Below are 22493 nucleotides of genomic sequence, written 5' to 3'. Positions count from 1 at the left end.
CTCCTGGAGATAATGCATCAGCTGATTCTGTGCTGCTTCCTGACTCTGTACTCGGGAAACCAGGTCCTGCATGGTGCTTGCCTCTGGGTTCCGATTCCCCGGGTCCATGGGGCCTGAGTATACTGTCACTGGCCTAGACTAAGGGTGTTGTGAACTCGGGGATTCTTCCGATGGTTGGGAAGAGGAACCACAACTGAGCCGGAAAAGGGGAGGCCTAATATAGGATTTCCTCATACAGGACGCTGACAGTGGAGTTTGATGAAGTATTGAAGAGCTTTATTGCAGGGAAAAACAACTTAAAGTCAAATGTCAAAAAGGAATAAATGAGGGAAATGTCCAGACCCACTGAAGGGTTTTGTGAGTAGTATTAGAGATGCTGGTAACTGAAGAAACTGTGGGTGGTGTTTAAAAGTCACTGATAACTTGAGGAACTTATAAATGATGATTAAAGGCACAGATGGATAAAGAACTTGTGAGCGGTGACAGAGACGCTGATAATGTGAAGAACTGAAGTGCAGGGGTTTAAGACGCTGTTGATTTGTAGAACTTGAGAACGGTGACTGAGACACTGATGATGGGAGGAACTGAAGTGCAGGGGTTTTAGACGCTGTTGATTTGTAGAACTTGAGAACGGTGACTGAGACGCTGATGATGTGAAGAACTGAAGTGCAGGGGTTTTAGACGCTGTTGATTTGTAGAACTTGAGAACGGTGACTGAGACGCTGACGATGTGAGGAGCTGAAGTGCAGGGGTTTAAGACGCTGTTGATTCGCAGAACTTGAGAACGGTGATTTAGGCCCACAGCCACGCTGATTCCTAGGAGCACTGGTGACTGGACCGCAGAGAGATATACCGGCCGCTGAATACACTGGAACCGGTGCAGCGAACTGGCAGCAGGAAATGCCGGAGACACTGGAGTACAACTGCAGAGATCCTTGCCGGGAACAAGAGCGCTGGCATCTACGTCAGGGAAAGACGATACTCAGGCACTGAGGCTCTGTCCGGCGTCTGACTTTGAATTCCCCGCCACCGCTGGATTGGCGGAGCAGTCTGATAACGTCACCTGCCCCCGTCCACGTGATGCCGGGTGTCATGACGGCGCCCATGCCCCGGAGAACCGCCGGGAGACGCGCCAGCCAGACGCCGGAGCCTGTGGCCCACCGAAGGCAGGGGCCGCAACACCGACCAGCAGACACGCAGGGGTAAGCGCGGCAAACGCCGCCTCTGGTGTGTGACAGGCCATGCCAGAAGGCGGCAACCAATGACTGGTTGTTCCACTTCACCCCTGATGCCAATGTCTGGAACTGGATAACATACTGACCCACAGTACGTGTTCCCTGGCGGATCTGAAGTAGGTCTGAAGAAGCAGAGGTCGTACGCCCAGGTTCATCAAAGATGCGTCGGAATGCAGCAACAAACTCTGTGTAGTTACTCAGCAATGCATCTGCTCGCTCCCATAGCGGGGAGACCCAGTTCAGGGCAGAGCCAGATAAAAGAGAAACAATATATGCAACCTTTGCTCTGGGTGTTGGAAAGTTCTGTGGCAGCAGTTCAAAGTGGACTTCACATTGATTCAGGAATCCACGACACATCTTAGGATTACCATCAAATTTGCTTGGTGTAGGAAGATGAATGCGAGACATTGAACCAGAAGCAACTGGAGGACTGGAGACTGAAGAACTAGGAACTAGAACAGAAACTGAGGATGACACTGGAGGAACTGAAGTTGAAAAGGACTGTTGCAAAGTGTCCAAACGGGAAGACATTTCTTGTAAGAATTGTATAATCTGCTGCTGTGCAGCTTCTTGACCATCCAGTCGTGACACCAAACTTTGGAGTGCCCCTGACCCCACACTCTGACCACCGTCCGGGTCCATGGGCCTCGGACAAACTGTCAGGTCTCTGGTTTTGTCTGTCCCCGAAGGGGGCACTAGTGGGTCAGTGTTGGTGCGATGTACAAAGCGTGGAGGCAATATGAAAGTCCTGCGCATATGCGCTGATGTTTATTAGCACAGAGGTCACAGAGCAAATGCTGTAACAGTGAATAATAACTTAGAACCGGCAGTGAAGCAAATAATGATTGATAACTGAATCCAAAAAATAACTGAAAGTCTTTAGCAACAAAATATGAAGTAACTTGGTAATTGAATGCAAATTAATTAGTAAACAGAACTCCGGTAATACTTGAGAAGCGCACAGTCTCTGTATGACACAATACAGAATAAACTGGTAACTGAATGCAAATGGATTTGTAAACAGAACTCCGGTAATACTTGAGAAGCACACAGTCTCGTTATGACACAATACGGAATAAGCTGGTAACTGAATGCAAATGGATTTGTAAAGAGAACTCTGGTATTATTTGGAAACACACAGTCTCTGTATAACACAAGTCCTTATGGCCACGCAAGGCCCAAGCAGGAGACAGTCCCAATACAACAAGTTTCGTTTAACTGCTGAAATGCACAAGTTGATATGTAGATAATGAAGTGCACAGGTAAAGCAATGAACAGGAACCAGGAGAACTAGACACACCATATGTGACTCGTTGTCCGAGGCGATGTGACTGAGCCACGGACTGAAACTTGTACCCCTTGCCCTGTGGTAATTGGTCACTGAACTCTGGCTGGAAGCACAGCGCTGGATTGGATGCCTGGGTCAGCTGAGTGCAGGTGTCATGGCAGCGCCCATACAGGCCGGACGCCGGCACACAACAAGACACACACGGGACCAGAGTCAGGGGTACTCAGCGACACTGAAGATGATGCTCGCGGTCATCGCATCCATGCAGCCGCGACTGGGGCCATGACCTCCGGAGGCCTGCACACCAGCGCGCTGGTAAGTGAGACGCAGCTGAACGCCGATTCCTGACAGCGTGACTTGAAGGGCTGTTTAAAGTGCAGGGAGGCTAGATGTACGAGTGGACACAAATGTATGTTAATTATTTACTTATTTGGATTACTTAACTTTATGACTGGTCATTTGTTCTCTGGTATTTTTACATTTCTGTATGTTATCCTTGACCACTGTATACTGCATTTACAAAGTCTACTTGTTGTTCTCCTTTGGTTTCCTCATTCCATAGCTTACTCCGCAGTGATATGCCAAATTTATGTTTTACACTGTTTAATGTCTGTAGTCATTCATTTATACATCTTATGGTTATGGATTTCTTACTAGAATTACATATCTCATCCTGCCAGGGTAACTTTTCAGCTAACAATTTTGGAGCCATATCAGAGGAGATGTCTTTGGTATCTCTGTTATACAGAATTCTGGATGATATCTGGGTCTCTTTATAAACTGTATTCTGCAGCATGTTATCTCTAGCGACATCCTCCGTTGTGCCATGTTCCCGGAGACCTGGGCATGTGTAGTAGACCCTGGCGCCGGAGAGAGATTATGGGGCCTGTAAGGAGACTGTAGACGAGACTCCTCCTCTCTAGAGCTGCCCATGCTCTTCACCTTCTGTCCCATGTCTGCACCTTTCTTATCAACTTTGTATGTTCTTGTTGTGTTACAAAAAAAGAAAGAAAAAAAGACGTATATAAAAAACAGCAAATTTGTATTGTAGCAATTTAACAATGTTGACAGTTCCAAGCAAGGAGTAAAAAAGAGCCAGCTAGGATATGAAAAGCATTAATATCTGGGTTCTTGTTCTGTTTTTTTTGAGTGATTTGTTATATAAATAGTACAGCGCTGCAGAGTTTTGTGGCTCATTTGACGTAAATCACAATGATCTCATATAAATTGAATGATGCATTCTCTCTCGAAGATTGTATATAAATCATACAGAATAATGGGGGTCATTCCGAGTGGTTCGCTCGGTAAAAATCTTCGCATCGCAGCGATTTTCCGCTTAATGCGCATGCGCAATGTCCGCACTGCGACTGCGCCAAGTAAATTTGCTATGCAGTTAGGAATTTTACTCACGGCTTTTTCATCGTTCTGGCGATCGTAATGTGATTGACAGGAAATGGGTGTTACTGGGCGGAAACAGGCCGTTTTATGGGCGTGTGGGAAAAAACGCTACCGTTTCCGGAAAAAACGCAGGAGTGGCCGGAGAAACGGGGGAGTGTCTGGGCGAACGCTGGGTGTGTTTGTGACTTCAAACCAGGAACGACAAGCACTGAAATGATCGCAGATGCCGAGTAAGTCTGGAGCTACTCAGAAACTGCTACGAGGTATGTAATCGCAATATTGCGAATACATCGTTCGCAATTTTAAGATGCTAAGATTCACTCCCAGTAGGCGGCGGCTTAGCATGAGCAAATCTACTAAAATCCGCTTGCGAGCGAACAACTCGGAATGACCCCCATAGTGAAGCACATTTGTTAAGGTAAGAATTCAGTTGTTTTGTGGGCGCCCAAACATAATGGGCGACCATCAGAGTGCTCAGTTGTCTGTCCGTCCCCTGCATGCATACAGCACATGCACGCCCAGAAGTATTGGGTTTAGCCGCTAAACCCATCTAAAGCACTGGCTGCCTAAACTCCCTAAAACGTGTTCCCTGCGGCTATTCGCACCTGAACTGAGCAACAAATGAATTGCTTTGTCGGACGCCATCTAGTGACAGCCACGGGGTAAGACAATTGAATCGCCCCCTAAGAGTTTTGCAGTTTATTATCACAGTTTTGACAACTCTTGACCCAGATTTGACAACTCTTAACTTTTATTTGAGTCTGCTTAATGTAATTTTCATGTAATTGCAATTGAGAACCAATTGGACGCAGGTGCTTATATACTGATTGTTCGTGGGTGCTGGAGGGCTGGTGCACTAAGGCACATCGATGATGATGATGACGATGATCAGCAGCTACTCATTGGCTGATTGTCACGATCCGGATAATCAGTCACACGTTTTTACCTTCTAAGTGCCTTCGGAGACTGTCCCTACGCTCCAAGCCTGGATTCCACCTATGCAGTCTGCGTGCAGCACGCTGTACAGCATCGCTTAAGTCTCCCCTCAGCGATCACGGCAGCGCTGTCATGGCGACTTCACAGCATGTTCCACCTGTTTCCATAGATGGCGTCTCCTGTCCTCCGCGGCCTCCACCGCCATTACTACAGGGTTCCACATGCTAAGTACAAACAGACTTTCCCTCCAGAACCAAACATTGGTGCAGCCATGTTTGGCCTCATCACATGACTCTCCATAGTCTATCCGCTGTGCTCTGGACTCTGCCTGGTTGCTCACCCAATACCTGCTTCCCAGCTGGTATAAATATCCTGCATCAAGGCTGCCTAATCGTCCGTGCTTTGGTTGTCTGTCCCAGTGTTAGATGTCTCTCCTGTCAGTGGATGTTCCTGCTTGCAGTTTCCAGGTATTCCAGCTCCTGTGACCTCGCTCCACTTAAAGAGACCTGCACCAGTTTCCAACCTGCCGTGCTGCCTGACTCCAGTGGTGTCCCTACATCGCTCTCAGTGATCTGCAGTGATTCATCACCGGCTTCCAGCTTTCAGCGGTGTTCCAGTATCACTTCCAGCTCACTGTGGTGTTCCAGTATTGCTCCCAACCACCATCGGTCTTCCTACATCGATCCACAGTTCACCATCGGATTCTCTCAACATCGGTGAGTTTCACTGCATCTTACATCCTGAGCCGGTTCCGTCCGGCATTTTCGGCAGTTCTTCTGTGTTCATCTGAACTCCTGTGCATCATTACCATCTCCAGCTTCCAGAGTGTCATCTGCTGGTCAGTACCTGCTCGTTCCCAACTACAGTGGTTATCTATGGCTAACGGACGTATTATCTCCGGGTCTTACAGAGACTTTGCTTATCCTGTTTGCATTGCCACAGTATATTATTACCATTGCGCCTAAGGAACTGTACTGCCATCTGTGCCTGCACATTCTACTGTGGAGCTTACCATTCTGCTGAACTGCCAAGGTGTTTATGAACTGAGTGTCTAACAAACAAACTTTATCTTTTACTCCGTTGTCGTGGTCACGCCTTCGGGCATCGGTGCTAAGGTTTTTTGCATGTCCAAGAATCCTGTATTACCTCCCCAGTTCAAGTACACGTCAGCCCCTACGCCTGAGGCTTCCCCAGGTCAGCCTCAGCCCTCAGGTGTGACACTGATTACAGATTGTCCCCTCTAGTTGACAGTTCTTAAATCATTCATTTGGCTGCTACATTATATGATTTCCATTTAATTTTTAAAGGGGAAGACCATCAGATGTTGGTTTTAACTTTTGTATATAATTATAATTATTGGAATATGTTACTTTCACCCAAACTAATAATACTGCCCAGATAATTTTTCTTTCTCGAGTATATAACATTCTGTCTCATTATTTTATTGTATACAAATAGGACAATGGAACTTTTGCTATTACTATTGTAGAACATACTGAATATATGCACTTGTTACTCCTGATGCTCACTTGGCATAAAAGCGAGTAATGTACAGCTGGACATAGCTTCAGAATAAACACATATGCACATAAATAAGCTTTTACTTGCATACAAATCTCCAGGCTTATATTCTGGGTGAAAATGCAACCAATTGTAATGTATTTAACCTTCTTAAAAAAGTCCTTAGATGAAGGCTGAAATGCGTTTATCAAAGAATGCTGCCTTGTATTGCCATTCACTGCTGTAACCTGCCATGTTTTATCTACTACACTGGTTTCCTGACTGAAGTCCCACACCTATGGCAACTCGCACCCTATTACATTAACCCTATGCGGTCTCAGACTGAGCGTCTCTCATAAGATGGCATGGCCTCTCCAGCTGTGAACGGATTTGACTAGGTGATGCTCCTAAAATGGAACTGCGTTTTTCTAGCCCAGAGCCGGTCTTAGGCATAGGCAAACTAGGCAATTGCCTAGGGCATTTGATATGCCTTGGGGCATCAGCAGCTTCTGCTGATTAAAATGATATGCGGCATGCCTATATTCTGTATGTAGCATTTCATATGCAGATACAGCCACAGTCTCACACAGTATATAGGCATGCTGAATATCAGTTTAATCAGCAGAAGCTGCTTGTGCATCCTAGCCACATAGCAATGCAAATAAGATGCATTTTCATTAAAAAAAAGGTGCCCAACGTTAGCATTGATGCAAGATTTGTGAGGACACATCTGTATCCAAGCAGAGGCAGAGGTCTCAGTGTTAGTGGAAGTGTGAGTGCTGTGTGCATGTGAGTGGGTTGGTTGTGCAGTAGTGTTCGGAATATGTGTAAGGAGCATTATGTGTGTCATGTAAAAAATAAGAATTTACTTACCGATAATTCTATTTCTCGGAGTCCGTAGTGGATGCTGGGGTTCCTGAAAGGACCATGGGGAATAGCGGCTCCGCAGGAGACAGGGCACAAAAAGTAAAGCTTTACGATCAGGTGGTGTGTACTGGCTCCTCCCCCTATGACCCTCCTCCAAGCCTCAGTTAGGTACTGTGCCCGGACGAGCGTACACAATAAGGAAGGATTTTGAATCCCGGGTAAGACTCATACCAGCCACACCAATCACACTGTACAACCTGTGATCTGAACCCAGTTAACAGTATGATAACAGCGGAGCCTCTGAAAAGATGGCTCACAACAATAATAACCTCGATTTTTGTAACTATGTACAAGTATTGCAGACAATCCGCACTTGGGATGGGCGCCCAGCATCCACTACGGACTCCGAGAAATAGAATTATCGGTAAGTAAATTCTTATTTTCTCTATCGTCCTAGTGGATGCTGGGGTTCCTGAAAGGACCATGGGGATAATACCAAAGCTCCCAAACGGGCGGGAGAGTGCGGATGACTCTGCAGCACCGAATGAGAGAACTCCAGGTCCTCCTTAGCCAGGGTATCAAATTTGTAGGATTTTACAAACGTGTTTGCCCCTGACTAAATAACCGCTCGGCAAAGTTGTAAAGCCGAGACCCCTCGGGCAGCCGCCCAAGATGAGCCCACCTTCCTTGTGGAATGGGCATTTACATATTTTGGCTGTGGCAGGCCTGCCACAGAATGTGCAAGCTGAATTGTATTACACATCCAACTAGCAATAGTCTGCTTAGAAGCAAGAGCACCCAGTTTGTTGGGTGCATACAGGATAACAGCAAGTCAGTTTTCCTGACTCCAGCCGTCCTGGAACATATTTTCAGGGCCCTGACAACATCTAGCAACTTGGAGTCCTCCAAGTCCCTAGTAGGTGCAAGGCACCACAATAAGCTGGTTCAGGTGAAACACTGACACCACCTTAGGGAGAGAACTGGGGACGAGTCCGCAGCTCTGCCCTGTCCGAATGGACAAACAGATATGGGCTTTTTTGAGAAAAAAACCACCAATTTGACACTCGCCTGGTCCAGGCCAGGGCCAAGAGCATGGTCACTTTTCATGTGAGATGCTTCAAATCCACAGATTTGACTGGTTTTAAACCAATGTGATTTGAGGAATCCCAGAACTACGTTGAGATCCCACAGTGCCACTGGAGGCACAAAAGGGGGTTGTATATGCAATACTCCCTTGACAAACTTCTGGACTTCAGGAACTGAAGCCAATTCTTTCTGGAAGAAAATCGACAGGGCCGAAATTTGAACCTTAATGGACCCCAATTTGCGGCCCATAGACACTCCTGTTTGCAGGAAATGCAGGAAACGACCGAGTTGAAATTTCTTTGTGGGGCCATCCTGGCCTCACACCACGCAACATATTTTCGCCACAAGTGGTGATAATGTTGTGCGGTCACCTCCTTTCTGGCTTTGACCAGGGTAGGAATGACCTCTTCCGGAATGTCTTTTTCCCTTAGGATCCGGCGTTCCACCGCCATGCCGACAAACGCAGCTGCGGTAAGTCTTGGAACAGACATGGTACTTGCTGAAGCAAATCCCTTCTTAGCAGCAGAGGCCATAAGACCTCTGTAAGCATCTCTTGAAGTTCCGGGTACCAAGTCCTTCTTGGCCAATCCGGAGCCATGAGTATAGTTCTTACTCCTCTACGTCTTATAATTCTCAGCACCTTAGGTATGAGAAGCAGAGGAGGGAACACATACACCGACTGGTACACCCACGGTGTTACCAGAACGTCCACAGCTATTGCCTGAGGGTCTCTTGACCTGGCGCAATACCTGTCCCGTTTTTTGTTCAGACGGGACGCCATCATGTCCACCTTTGGTATTTCCCAACGGTTTACAATCATGTGGAAAAAACTTCCCGATGAAGTTTCCACTCTCCCGGGTGGAGGTCGTGCCTGCTGAGGAAGTCTGCTTCCCAGTTTCCATTCCCGGGATGAAACACTGCTGACAGTGCTATCACATGATTTTCCGCCCAGCGAAAAGTCCTTGCAGTTTTTGCCATTGCCCTCCTGCTTCTTTTGTCGCCCTGTCTGTTTACGTGGGCGACTGCCGTGATGTTTTTCCCACTGGATCAATACCGGCTGACCTTGAAGCAGAGGTCTTGCTAAGCTTAGAGCATTATAAATTTACCCTTAGCTCCAGTATATTTATGTGGAGAAAAGTCTCCAGACTTGATCACACTCCCTGGAAATTTTTTCCTTGTGTGACTGCTCCCCAGCCTCTCGGGCTGGGCTCCGTGGTCACCAGCATCCAATCCTGAATGCCGAATCTGCGGCCCTCTAGAAGATGAGCACTCTATAACCACCACAGGAGAGACACCCTTGTCCTTGGATATAGGGTTATCCGCTGATGCATCTGAAGATGCGATCCGGACCATTTGTCCAGCAGATCCCACTGAAAAGTTCTTGCGTGAAATCTGCCGAATGGAATTGCTTCGTAGGAAGCCACCATTTTTACCAGGACCCTTGTGCAATGATGCACTGTTTTTAGGAGGTTCCTGACTAGCTCGGATAACTCCCTGGCTTTCTCTTCCGGGAGAAACACCTTTTTCTGGACTGTGTCCAGAATCATCCCTAGGCACAGCAGACGTGTCGTCGGGATCAGCTGCGATTTTGGAATATTTAGAATCCACCCGTGCTGTTGTAGCAGTATCCGAGATAGTGCTACTCCGACCTCCAACTGTTCCCTGGACTATGCCCTTATCAGGAGATCGTCCAAGTAAGGGATAATTAAGACGCCTTTTCTTCGAAGAAGAATCATCATTTCGGCCATTACCTTGGTAAAGACCCGGGGTGCCGTGGACAATCCAAACGGCAGCGTCTGAAACTGATAGTGACAGTTCTGCACCACGAACCTGAGGTACCCTTAGTGAGAAGGGCAAATTTGGGACATAGAGGTAAGCATCCCTGATGTCCCGGGACACTATATAGTCCCCTTCTTCCTGGTTCGTTATCACTGCTCTGAGTGACTCCATCTTGATTTGAACCTTTGTAAGTGTTCAAAAATTTTTTAGAATAAGTCTCACCTAGCCTTCTGGCTTCAGTACCACAATATAATGTGGAATAATACCCCTTTTCTTGTAGTAGGAGAGGTAATTTAATTATCACCTGCTGGGAATACAGCTTGTGAATTTTTTCCCATACTGCCTCCTTGTCGGAGGGAGACCTTGGTAAAGCAGGCTTCAGGAGCCTGCGAAGGGGAAACGTCTCGACATTCCAATCTGTACCCCTGGGATACTACTTGTAGGATCCAGGGGTCCTGTACGGTCTCAGCGCCATGCTGAGAACTTGTCAGAAGCGGTGGAACGCTTCTGTTCCTGGGAATGGGCTGCCTGCTGCAGTCTTCTTCCCTTTCCTCTATCCCTGGGCAGATATGATCTTATAGGGACGAAAGGACTGAGGCTGAAAAGACGGTGTCTTTTTCTGCAGAGATGTGACTTAGGGTAAAAACGGTGGATTTTCCAGCAGTTGCCGTGGCCACCAGGTCCGATGGACCGACCCCAAATAACTCCTCTTCCTTTATACGGCAATACACCTTTGTGCCGTTTGGAATCTGCATCACCTGACCACTGTCGTGTCCATAACATCTTCTGGCAGATATGGACATCGCATTTACTCTTGATGCCAGAGTGCAAATATCCCTCTGTGCATCTCGCATATATAGAAATGCATCCTTTAAATGCTCTATAGTCAATAAAATACTGTCCCTGTCAAGGGTATCAATATTTTTAGTCAGGGAATCCGACCAAGCCACCCCAGCTCTGCACATCCAGGCTGAGGCGATCGCTGGTCGCAGTATAACACCAGTATGTGTGTATATACTTTTTATGATATTTTCCAGCCTCCTGTCAGCTGGTCCTTGAGGACGGCCCTATCTATAGACGGTACCGCCACTTGTTTTGATAAGCGTGTGAGCGCCTTAGCCACCCTAAGGGGTGTTTCCCAACGCGCCCTAACTTCTGGCGGGAAAGGGTATACCGCCCCTAATTTTCTATCGGGGGGAACCCACGCATCATCACACACTTTATTTAATTTATCTGATTCAGGAAAAACTACGGTAGTTTTTTCACATCCCACATAATACCCTCTTTTGTGGTACTTGTAGTATCAGAAATATGTAACACCTCCTTCATTGCCTTTAACGTGTGGCCCTAATAAGGAATACGTTTGTTTATTCACCGTCGACACTGGATTCAGTGTCCCTGTCTGTGTCTACCGACTAAAGTAAACGGGCGTTTTAAAACCCCTGACGGTGTTTTTGAGACGTCTGGACCGGTACTAATTGTTTGTCGGCCGTCTCATGTCGTCAACCGACCTTGCAGCGTGTTGACATTATCACGTAATTCCCTAAATAAGCCATCCATTCCGGTGTCGACTCCCTAGAGAGTGACATCACCATTACAGGCAATTGCTCCGCCTCCTCACCAACATCGTCCTCATACATGTCGACACACACATACCGACACACAGCACACACACAGGGAATGCTCTGATAGAGGACAGGACCCACTAGCCCTTTGGAGAGACAGAGGGAGAGTTTGCCAGCACACACCAAAAACGCTATAATTATATAGGGACAACCTTATATAAGTGTTTTCCCTTATAGCATCTTTATTATATATTTCTAACGCCAAATTAGTGCCCCCCCTCTCTGTTTTAACCCTGTTTCTGTAGTGCAGTGCAGGGGAGAGCCTGGGAGCCTTCCCTCCAGCCTTTCTGTGAGGGAAAATGGCGCTGTGTGCTGAGGAGATAGGCCCCGCCCCTTTTTCGGCGGCCTCGTCTCCCGCTCTTAACGGATTCTGGCAGGGGTTAAATATCTCCATATAGCCTCCGGAGGCTATATGTGAGGTATTTTTAGCCAAAATAGGTTTTCATTTGCCTCCCAGGGCGCCCCCCTCCCAGCGCCCTGCACCCTCAGTGACTGCCGTGTGAAGTGTGCTGAGAGGAAAATGGCGCACAGCTGCAGTGCTGTGCGCTACCTTTAGAAGACTGAGGAGTCTTCTGCCGCCGATTCTGGACCTCTTCTTACTTCAGCATCTGCAAGGGGGCCGGCGGCAAGGCTCCGGTGACCATCCAGGCTGTACCTGTGATCGTCCCTCTGGAGCTGATGTCCAGTAGCCAAGAAGCCAATCCATCCTGCACGCAGGTGAGTTCACTTCTTCTCCCCTAAGTCCCTCGTTGCAGTGATCCTGTTGCCAGCAGGACTCACTGTAAAATAAAAAACCTAAGCTAAACTTTTCTAAGCAGCTCTTTAGGAGAGCCACCTAGATTGCACCCTTCTCGGCCGGGCACAAAAATCTAACTGGGGCTTGGAGGAGGGTCATAGGGGGAGGAGCCAGTACACACCACCTGATCGTAAAGCTTTACTTTTTGTGCCCTGTCTCCTGCGGAGCCGCTATTCCCCATGGTCCTTTCAGGAACCCCAGCATCCACTAGGACGATAGAGAAATGCATTAATAATGTGCAACATATGTGTAAAGGGCCACTATGTATGTCATTATGTGTATAAGGGCATTAATAATGTGCGGCATATGTGTAACAGGGTACTACTGTATGTGTGTCATTAAGTGTATAGGGGCACTAATAATGTGCAGCAAATATGTAGGGGGCACTATGTGTGTCATTATGTGTATAAGGGCATTAATAATGTGTGGCATATGTGTAAGGGACATTATGTGTAAAAGGACATTAATAAAGGTTGTCATAATGTGTAAGGTGCATTATGTTTATAAGGACATTAATGTGTCTCATATGTGTAAGGGGTAATACTGTGTGGAATTGTGTATAAATGCATTACTAATGTGTGGCATTATGTGTATAAGGTGGCACTACTGTGTCTTCTAATGTGAATAAAGAGCAATAAGGTGTGGTGTAATGTGAATAAGGAACAATTCAGTGTGATGTAATGTGAATAAGGGGCTCTACTGTGAGGAGTAACGTTTATAAGGTAAAGTGATACTACTGTGGGATGTAATATGAATTATGGACACTATCGCAAGATAAAATGTGAATAAAGTTGCAGTACTGTGTGGCGTAATTGGAATTGGGGTTACTAATGTGTGGCCATGCCTCTTCTCAGCAAGAAGATGCCCCTTTTTGGGCTGTGCGTCAAATGTGCGAACTGTTCCTATTTAACATATAGGGGGTAATAATAATAATAATAATTTTATTTATATAGCGCTCTTTCTCCAACAGGACTGCTATGGGTGAGGGGTGATGGTGCTGGGAAAGAGGTGCAAGATCAGAGGCAGAACCAGCGGTGGTGCTAGGGGGCACCAGCCAAAATCTTGCCTAGGGCATCTTATTGGTTAGGGCCGGCTCTGTTCTAGCCACCCACGTTACCTCCCCAAGACACTGACTATATGTCACTCACAGGTAATCCTGCCTACTGCCCCTGCAAGTTGCGGGTGACTCTCAACTTTTCGGGCAGTCCCCCGCACCCACGGAAGAGTGGCCATATCTCCCACATCCCAACTGCTTCCTAGTGAAGAGGGCAGGATAAGGAGATTATACATTACGTTGCTGTGCCGTATGGAGGGAGCATGATCTAAATGACGCAAATTTGCATAATTTAGCCTGCCCTCTCCCCGCGACCCCGTGAATCACAGCATTTTGGAAGCGGGACCAACTGACTGACAGCCCAGCCTTGGCCCCCGAAGTGGCATGCCGCATCTCCTCTCTGGGCTTCTCGTGGAGAGGAGACCTCCAAGGTAGGTAAGTAATCTATGCGTGTGCTATTGCTATCCAATCGCAGTGCATGTGCAGTGTGGTTTTGATGCATGAACAGTGACAGAAAATCGCGGCACTACGTCCAACATCAACATTGTATTCACCTCTGAATTAGGCCCATTATCTGAGACAAATCTTAAAACTCTGGATTTGTTATAATAAATGGGGCCCGGGGCATACATAATTGTAGCTTACAAAGCAAACACACACACAATTATTTACATTAAAGAAGTTAAAACTCTGTTCCTACTGCAGTCATGCAAGACAGAATTTACTTCCACTTCAATTTTTTATTTGGTCAATGATGCCATCTACTGGTAATTTGAAGCCACAACAAACATTTTCCTAAAGGCAGTAAAAAAGAAAGAAGTCCAAGTGCATCAAATGGATTTGTAACAATTATTTATGAGACTGCAAACTTCCAGTGTGTCCATATTTGTTGCATTTGTTTGCATTGGTTCACTCACAGCTCAGCTCATTAAGATGGTAGTGATTGTAGATGTGAAAAACATTTCTGCATCTGATGCGAGCAACAGAGCAGATCTGGACATTCCTTGTGGATTGGGGCAAGATGTAATAATATTACATGTTATTTATTTATCATACATTATTTTAGTTTACATGCAACAGAGCAGTGTTCTTGCTCTCTGTGGTTGGGAAATGTGATTTGCCAATCAAAATGAAGATATCAGGCTACACCAATGCCTCTAGACTAACATATATATACATAGATACACATACCTCCCAACTGCATACCTCCCAACTGTCCCGATTTTCGCGGGACAGTCCCGTTTTTTTTGGTCTGTCCCGCTGTCCCTCCCGCGGGCCGCAGTGTCCCGCGGTGGGTGGGGGCAGTTGGGAGGCTCCTGATCACTCACTGCTCTGCTCAGTTGAGAGCAGAACAGCGGTGAATAGACGCTGTGCGCGTGCGCACAGCGTCTATTCCAGTGAGTTAGAGGGAGAGGGGGCATGCCAGCAGCTCACAGAGCGCTGGCCATGCCCCCTCAGTGGCGAAAACGGGGCGTGGCTCGCGATCGCGGGACCTCCACGAAGCCACACACCTTATACACAGGCCACATCCCCTTTTCGGCCGCGGGCGCGCTATGCGCGCCAAGATGTCCCTCCTTCGTCTACTTCAATGTTGGGAGGTATGCAACTGTCCTGATTTTGGCAACACGGTTCCCTTTTTAGATACTGTCCCATCATCGCACACGTGGGCTATATCCAAACACTGCAGAGAGAGGCTGGGGGCAGCCAAGCCGCTTTACAAACGTTGGGCACACCCCTAGCAAAACGAGCAACGGGCTCATGATGAATGGCCATACCCCCAACATGATCCTCTCACATGTTGAATACATACATACATACATACATACATACACACACACACACACACACACACACACACACACACACACACACACACACACACATATACAGTATGATTCATGCATGATAGCTGCATAGTAATGCTGTGGAGCTTAAATTTGATTATTCTGTGTGTTCAAATGACCTTAAACCTGCTGATATGCTTCCAAGTTCTGTTGGATCAAAGCTAACTGCATTTGTTGTTGCTTGTTATTGCCTTGCCTGTTGTCACAAGTATATTTGATGTGCATTGGAAACATCTTCTAAAAAAACAAGATTTTATTTTCTGCAGCAAGTTACATTGTTTTCCACAGGGAAACATCGGAGTGTAGAGTGGATCTTGATCCAGAGGCACCAACAGGCTAAAGCTTTACACTGTCCCAGGATGCATTGGGGCCTCCGCTATAACCCCACTTCCAGGCACTGTGAGCTCAGTTTTGAGTTGGTGTCTGCAGCAGCAGGTCACTTAACAGGTGGGCTGCACTGGGCTGCCCTGAAAAAGCTTTTTCTGGCAGAAAAGTTTTCAAAACTGAACTGTCAGCGCTGTATGTCATGGTGACACTTCAGTGCTGCAGCTCCATCACCTCCCAAGTGATGTTGCATGCTCCCGCGGCCTGTTCCTGGGTACTTGCGACGGAGACGCTCCAGCTTTAAGCACATAGTCGCAGTCGCTCTCCTGGTTCGCATGGCTGCTACGGGTAGGAGGTAAGAGGGTTCCCCAGGCGGGATCCGCCATTAAATCATGTTCCGTCCACGAACTAGGGAGACGGGACGCGGCGCTGGCACAGACACTGTCACCGAGCAGGGACCCCTCTAGACCACAAGGGCAATAGAGCACAGGTCGGGTGTACTAACGCAACATTTAATAAAGCTTTCTAGTACCTAGGGTGGAAGTCCAGCATAGGGGAGCTGGCGCTTGACCTGTAATCTCTCCCCGGCCCAGGGCGCCATCTACTGCAGATTTTCCCGCCCTGGAGCTGCCTCGCCCTCTCCCTCACTCCCTGACTGAGACGCTGGGCGCCATCTTATAAGCATAGCTGCGGCTAGTCTCTGGAACTGCAGGGCAAGGTCTCCCTTGTAAAGCCGCCTCTATACAGCGCTGTGACTTTACTTGAGTATTCTACATGTCTTTATACAGACAGCGTTAGTTAAGAAAAAGAGTACCTATTACAGGATATACTGTACGAGTATTCTGATATATACCTCCGGTCTAGTACCGTGCTGTGTTTTATATATATGTATGAGTGTGTATATATATATATATATATATATATATATATATATATGCTAGTTCAGTGCTGTTTTATTGTCATATTATCTGCATTGCCTGTGACTGTGTGTGCCTTTATCTGCTGTATGGTTTTACTTTCAGTGTTTCCGAGATATATCTATCACTATATTCTGTACCCTAAGGGACTATGTGTGTCAGTGTCATATATATAGTGCGTCACAGTATTTACCTATTACATGTATTCTACTATGTACTCAGTCACATAATACTGGATTTATTCGCTGGTGTTGTGTACTGTGTCTACAGTCACATACTAATGGATTTATTCGCAGGTATTGTACTCTGTCTGGCTTTATCGTACTAATTCGCTCTGTTGTTGCATTTGTCTGTGGACGCTCCTGCATCATGCAGAGCATGCGCCAACGATTTACCAGAGGGGGAAGCTGTGTATGATGGTCTGTGTACTATGTATCATTCATCTCCCAGTCAGTCCGCAGCTCCTGTAACCAATCAGTAGCCACCCTGGGCTGCATTCACAAACCTACTGGGTACTCTGGTGGAATGCCTTACGCCCCCTATAGGACCTCCCGTGCCATTACAGCCACAAATTTTCCCTATGGTTAATCCGCCTTGAGTGGAAAATTTGTCTAACCAGTTGCAGCAATTAAATCATTCCTTGGTCAGGCAAAAATCTCCTCCAGGTCACTCTAGTGTCTCTGGGTCATCTAAGCGGGCTGCTTCCTCCTCACAATCCACGAATCTCTCAGATGTGTCATCTGAAGAGGATGGGGAGCATACTGTCCTGTCAGACACTGAATCAGGTGTTTCTGACGAGGATTCTCCATTGCAAATTGATGTCCCTGGCCTTGTGGTTGCTATTAAGCAAACCCTACACATCACTGATGATGAGGATTCCACTACTGTGGCTAAGAAAACTGATATGTTTAAACGGAAGAAGGTGGTCAAAAATCTATTACCCCATTCTGACCATTTGGTGGACATCAGGCAGGAGCCCTGGTCTAATCCAGGTAACAAATTCCCTCTGTCTAAACGGGCCTTGGCTCGCTATCCTCTCCCTGGAGAGTTATGTAACAAGTGGGAAAATTCACCGCTGGTGGATTCTCATGACACCCGCCTAGTGGTGTCGTCCACTCTGCCTGTCACCACTGTCACTTCACTGAAGGAACCGACAGATAAGCACGTGGAGGGATGCCTGAAATCTATTTACTCCCTTACAGGTGCTGTACATAGACCCACTATTGCGGCCTCTTGGGCTGCAAAAGGAATTTAAGCATGGGTTCAGGCATTAGAGGAAGAGCTGCCCGAGGATATATCTGACAATGCCAAATAATACCTGTCTCACATTACCACCGCCGGCTATTACATTCAGGAGGCGTCCTCTGAGTCGTGTGTGTTGGCAGCCAAGGCATCGACTACGTCTGAATTCTGTGGTTGAGGTCATGGAAGGTGGACCTAGACTTCAAAAAGACCTTGGGAGTACTCTCCTTTAAGGGGGACATTTTGTTTGGGGAAGACCTAAATAAAATGGTGTCTGAATTGGCGGCTGCTAAGACTGCCTTTCTCCCAAATACTAATCCTTCTGCACAGAAGGCTAAAGGTACACAGTGGTGCAAACTTGTTCACATTACATCACACTATAGTGTCCCGTATTCATGTTACGTCACACATTAATGCCCCTTGCAGCATATTATGCCCCACACAAGAATGCACCTTGCACCATATTATGCCCGACACAGTAATGCCCCTTACACCATATTAAGCCCCACACAGTAATGTCCCTTGCACCATATAATGCCCTACACAGTAATGCCCTTTACAAATGATGTCCCACACTGTAAGGTCAAGGCAACACCAACTTTTAAACTTTGTCAATGGTGGATGTGTTCCTGCTCATTGTCAGGGGTTTTATGTGCAATATTCCACCCGACTCCCCACCTCCCCCCGTTTGGAGAACACGTTCCCGGAACTTCCATTTGGAGGTTTTGTTACTAGAGGTGCTGCTGGTCCTCTAGCATCCGCTACAATTGCGTTGCTTATTTTGGGAGATACATTTTCAATAGCATTTTTGCTACTCTCCGATGCCACCAGTCACTGCTCTCCGCTCCTGCTGCTGCCAACTCAGCTGTATATGCTGCCGCTCCATTGCAGATTAGCTGGGCGATTCTCCGTGATGCATGGGACAGCTACACAGATACACAAATTCAAACTGCATACTTCTCCAAAATACCAAGATTTTAGTGGGTCTTAAGTGATAAGGTAAGGCATTGCTACTAAGTAATTAAGTTTTCATATAACAACACTTTCTTAACAGACCAGTTCAAAAGGAATTTTTGTTTAAAGCGTGTGATGCACGGGCCTTTATGTTCACTTTCTGAAGAATGACCCAGCTGAGAGGTCCTATAGTGGACAGCAAATGCAGAGCTGCCAGTACTGTCCACCATTCCCGTTGCTGTCCTCTGTGTCAAGCTAACTCTGAGCCGGCCCTAGGCTTGGAATAGGCATTCCAAATGCTCTAGGCAATTGCCTAGTTTGCCTATGCCGAGGGCAGGCTCTGATCAGTATAATTTCTTCTTCTTTTGAGTATAGTGCTACTGATGAGGCTCTGATCAGTATAATTTCTTCTTCTTTTGAGTATAGTGCTACTGATGAATACATAGATTTTATATTGTTGAATGTCTCCTGATTAGTAACCAGAAGTATCTTAAGGCACTAGCTGATCATATCCTGACGTTAACATGTACTAGATTCCAGCAAATAATGGTTTTCTGTACTATGTTGCTCCCACAAACATGAAGACAAACAGCCAGGGTAGTGTGGATCATGACAAACTGTATTTCTTAATGACTGTCTGCGTAGATCTGTACCATTACTGGATTCTCAGGTGGGTAGGCCTGTAGAATCTGTTAATTATCTGAGAGACCACAACAGATGTGGATTAGATGAGTAATGTTTATGACTGGAGAATCTGCAGTCCTAGACTAAGATGGGTGTGCCTTAATGTGCTTTCACCATGGTTGGTCTTAATTATTTTTTCTTTTTTTGGGAGAATTAACATTACTGATGCTCATTTTGAGTCTGGTTCATAGTGGCATGCAAAAAGACCGTAAGTGCAGACACTCCAGACTTACTACCTTATGCCAATACCAGTATCCACACAGCTTGAGGTAACACGGCCCATTGTTTTCTGTTTGCCACCACAGGTGACATCATTAGTATGAGCACTTACACCTACCCCATGCTATATGTAAAAGATCTATCTGAACAGGCAGCAGACACACACCTCATATTAAAAGGGGGGAACACCTTAATATTAGACATACTGTAAGAGGTGTAACCCTGCTGTGACTTATAGTGCCACTGGTAATCAGAATAATTATATTAAAATCTACAATTTAGACTTCCGGTGGGCGGGGCATCCAGCATGGCCGCATTTTAACAGAGCTCCAAGTACCTGATTCTAAAATCCGGGATCATCCTGCTTATTTCACCAATACAGTACGATATCTTTCCCCTATGGGACTGGTACTCGTCTCTGGGGACATTTTAAGCCTACTATCAGCTGGGAGCACACTTTTATCAACGGAGCCAGGCCACCGATACTGATGGCCCTTATGGATGCCTGAGACGCTGTGGGTAGCGTTCTTGCCGGCGACTCCATCAATCCCCTGCTCTTAGTTTATTATCCTCCCGGCTGCAGGCACCAGTTGCGGAGGTGTATAATATTGATCTCGGGTGGACCCACCTGCTGTGGTGTGTGGGGGTGGCGGGCACCCGTGGATGATCCTTGTCTCAGCCCCCTCTCTGCACCCACGGTTTTCTTGATGGGGCCACGGACCTACTGACCCCACGATCGCTACTGGCAACGCTTGACGCGGCGCGGTGGGGGAGACAGGTGGAGATCTCCTTGCGGTACGGCGGGAGCTGCGCTGGCCGGGGCCGGTGCGCACCGCGGCTAGTGCGCTGGCCGGGGCTGGTGCGCACCGAAGGTCTGCAGCGCACCACATTCCGGATCGCTGCAGACCTTCGGTTCCCCCTTGCCCTGCTTGATTGTCTGTGCTCTGGGCGGCCCTCACCCCGCTGTGGATCGCTACGGGAGGAGCCGTTACTCTCACCTGCAGCTGAAGACTTCACCACTGCGGCGCCCCGCTCTGAAGTTTGCCGTCCCGACTCCCTGGAGTCTCGGCGGTGCTGGAGCTGGGGGTGTGCTGGCCTATGCAGCGCTCACTCTCCTACCCGCTGGAGGGCCCATACTGTGTCAGAGTCCGGCACGACCCCTTAACACACTGACCCCGGACCTGGTTGATGTCAGCGTCACTGCTGTGACCGCCGGTGCTGCTATCCCCGGGGGGCATCGTCTCGCTGCACCACCTGTACAGGTTCCCTGCTGATCTGTGGCCTGGGTCTCCCCTGCTGAGACGGATCTGCTACCTGAGACGGGTGTTGCCCGCGCGCCCTGGCTTGATGTGCTGCAGGGGCCGCGGCAGAGCTAAGTTGTGTCGCTAGCTGCGCTGCCGCTAATTATACATAATGGACCAAAACAACCTCAGCTTTACTTGTTCTTACTGGGGCACCGGTGAAACGGTCCAAGCTGTACACCCACTCGCTGTGGATGTAAATATTGACTCCCGTGATATCGGAAGGTGGCCCCGGGAGTGTCGTGCCAGGGACTGGACTACATCTCTTACAGGAGTACCAAGAGGACTTTCTGCCATCCTTATCTGGTGCAGGCACGCATACCGAAAGACCAGAGGACTTCATCTCCTGCTAATCTGGTATTTGTCTTTCTCTGACGTCCTAGTGGATGCTGGGAACTCCGTAAGGACCATGGGGAATAGCGGCTCCGCAGGAGACTGGGCACAAAAGTAAAGCTTTAGGACTACCTGGTGTGCACTGGCTCCTCCCCCTATGACCCTCCTCCAAGCCTCAGTTAGATTTTTGTGCCCGACCGAGAAGGGTGCACACTAGGGGCTCTCCTGAGCTCTTAGTGAAAGTTTAGTTTTAGGTTTTTTATTTTCAGTGAGACCTGCTGGCAACAGGCTCACTGCATCGAGGGACTAAGGGGAGAAGAAGCGAACTCACCTGCGTGGAGTGGATTGGGCTTCTTAGGCTACTGGACACCATTAGCTCCAGAGGGACCGAACACAGGCCCAGCCTCGGAGTCCGGTCCCAGAGCCGCGCCGCCGGCCCCCTTACAGAGCCAGAAGCAAGAAGAGGTCCGGAAAATCGGCGGCAGAAGACATCCTGTCTTCACCAAGGTAGCGCACAGCACTGCAGCTGTGCGCCATTGCTCCTCAGCACACTTCACACTCCGGTCACTGAGGGTGCAGGGCGCTAGGGGGGGGCGCCCTGAGCAGCAATAGAAACACCTTGGCTGGCGAAAATACATCACATATAGCCCCCAGGGCTATATGGATGAATTTTAACCCCTGCCAGATTCCACATAAAAGCGGGAGAAAAGGTCGCCGAGAAGGGGGCGGAGCCTATCTCCTCAGCACACAGGCGCCATTTTCCCTCACAGCTCCGCTGGAAGGACGTCTCCTTGACTCTCCCCTGCAGTCCTGCACTACAGAAACAGGGTAAAAAAGAGAGGGGGGCACTAATTGGCGCAATAATTACAAATAGCAGCTATAAGGGGGAAAAACACTTATTTAAGGTTATCCCTGTATATATATATATAGCGCTCTGGTGTGTGCTGGCATACTCTCCCTCTGTCTCCCCAAAGGGCTAGTGGGGTCCTGTCCTCTGTCAGAGCATTCCCTGTGTGTGTGCTGTGTGTCGGTACGTTGTGTCGACATGTATGAGGAGGAAAATGATGTGGAGGCGGGGCAATTGCCTATAATAGAGATGTCACCCCCTAGG

At 47.8% G+C, this 22493-nt stretch overlaps 1 protein-coding gene across 2 annotated transcripts in view; it reads right to left on the bottom strand.

Moving 5' to 3' along the window:
• GTF2H4 (general transcription factor IIH subunit 4) overlaps positions 1 to 20893 on the bottom strand; it is a 194799-nt gene extending 173906 nt beyond the window's left edge. Inside the window, exon 1 of one of the 2 annotated variants that reach the window (XM_063952239.1) lies at positions 20747 to 20893. The gene's annotated coding sequence lies outside the window, so the exon portion shown is untranslated. Of the gene's footprint in view, positions 1 to 20376; positions 20483 to 20746 lie in introns of those variants that run through there. The other variant, XM_063952237.1, reaches the window with a different exon arrangement.
• Between the last annotated feature and the right edge of the window lie 1600 nt (positions 20894 to 22493).

The sequence above is a fragment of the Pseudophryne corroboree genome, chromosome 2 (genome assembly GCF_028390025.1).
Source record: "Pseudophryne corroboree isolate aPseCor3 chromosome 2, aPseCor3.hap2, whole genome shotgun sequence".
Lineage (NCBI taxonomy): Eukaryota > Metazoa > Chordata > Amphibia > Anura > Myobatrachidae > Pseudophryne > Pseudophryne corroboree.
Note: the sequence above shows the minus strand (reverse complement) of the source record. Positions and strands in the feature narration are given on the sequence as shown.